Source organism: Humulus lupulus, chromosome 3, assembly GCF_963169125.1.
Source record: "Humulus lupulus chromosome 3, drHumLupu1.1, whole genome shotgun sequence".
Classification (NCBI taxonomy): Eukaryota; Viridiplantae; Streptophyta; class Magnoliopsida; order Rosales; family Cannabaceae; genus Humulus; species Humulus lupulus.
In genome coordinates, this window is record NC_084795.1 from 115,875,646 (window position 1) to 115,877,141 (window position 1,496).

Consider the following 1,496-nt stretch of genomic DNA (forward strand, 5'->3'; position numbering starts at 1 on the left):
ATAATTATCAATATCAGTCTAATTAATTTTTATTCTAATTTGATTTTAATTTCTCTTGTTTCTAATATGTTTAGCTGCTTAATTTGTCTATCTCAGGTGAACTGTGTTATATGCGTAGCAGAAGAGGAAAAGACAAACTTGTTCCTTTGAATCCTAAGATTGAAAAGTCGTGCAAGCAAAACAAAAAGAACAAGAGGGAGGCCCAGAAATCTGTGAAGATGGCACAAAATGAAGGGGATGGCAGGAATGCTTTAATTCTTGGAATCGTACAAGGGGGTCAGGCTCAGAACAATGCTGAGAGAAGCCTGAGCGATTATGTACTGCCCACTCTGACGGGAGTACAAAACAATATACGTCCACCAGTTGTAGAGGCCAACAATTTTGAAATCAAGCCAGCTATTATACAAATGGTGCAATCCTCTGTGCAATTTAATGGGTTGCCTTCTGAAGATCCTCACACCCATTTGTCTAATTTCCTGGAATTGTGTGGAACCTTCAGATACAATGGGGTGAGTGATGACGCAATTAAGCTTAGGCTTTTCCCATTCTCTCTGAGGGATAGAGCTAAAAGTTGGCTGAACTCGCTGCAACCAAACTCTATTGTCACCTGGCAAGATCTAGCGTAGAAATTTTTGTCTAAATTCTTCCCTCCGTCCAAAGCTGCTAAATTGAGGGGAGAGATCAATAACTTTTGCCAGAATGACGGAGAGTCATTATATGAAGCTTGGGAACGGTTTAAGGAACTCCTGAGAAGATGTCCTCATCATGGCATTGAACAGTGGATGCTAGTACAGAATTTCTACAATGGTTTATGTCCTACAACCAGAACCATTATAGATGTTGCAGCAGGTGGTACGTTTATGAGTAAGAGTGCAACTGGTGCTTATGAGCTACTGGAGGACATGGCCACAAACAATCATCAGTGGTCTGAGGAAAGATCATCAGGCGTCAGAAAGGTAGCTGGGGTGCATGAGCTGGATGCAATCACTGCTCTAACAGCACAAATAGCCTCTCTGACAAAGCAATTACAACAGAGCATTGTATCTGCTAATGCGGTTCAAATGGCAGTTAGGTGTTAAATGTGTGGTGGTTCTCATTTTGTCGATCAGTGCCCTATCAGTATGAATAATAACACTCTGATGGATCATGCTCAAGTTCAAGCGGTGGGAAACTTTCAAAGGCCACTCAATAATCCATTCTCCAATACTTACAATCCTGGGTGGCGAAATCATCCCAATTTCTCTTGGAAGAATAATCAAGGCCAACAACCTTAGTTTCAGGGCCAATTTCAGAATAACATGCCTCAGCCACCTATGTATCAAGCTTCGTCATCACAATAGCCTAGGCCACAACAATCAAAGAATCAAGCTCAACCTGAAAGGCCTAATGAACTGCAAGCAGCCTTGTTGACCCTCACTAAAACTTAGACTCAATTTATGACTGAGACCAGATCCTCTATTCGAAACCTTGAGACACAAGTTGGGCAGTTGGCCAAT

The 1,496-nt window shown here is 41.7% G+C and overlaps 1 non-coding gene across 1 annotated transcript; it reads right to left on the reverse strand.

Moving 5' to 3' along the window:
* Nucleotides 1–665: 665 nt before the first annotated feature.
* On the reverse strand, nucleotides 666–772 carry LOC133827824 (small nucleolar RNA R71). Its single transcript, XR_009890475.1, has one exon. It is a non-coding gene; the product is annotated as a small nucleolar RNA R71 (small nucleolar RNA).
* Nucleotides 773–1,496: the final 724 nt, after the last annotated feature.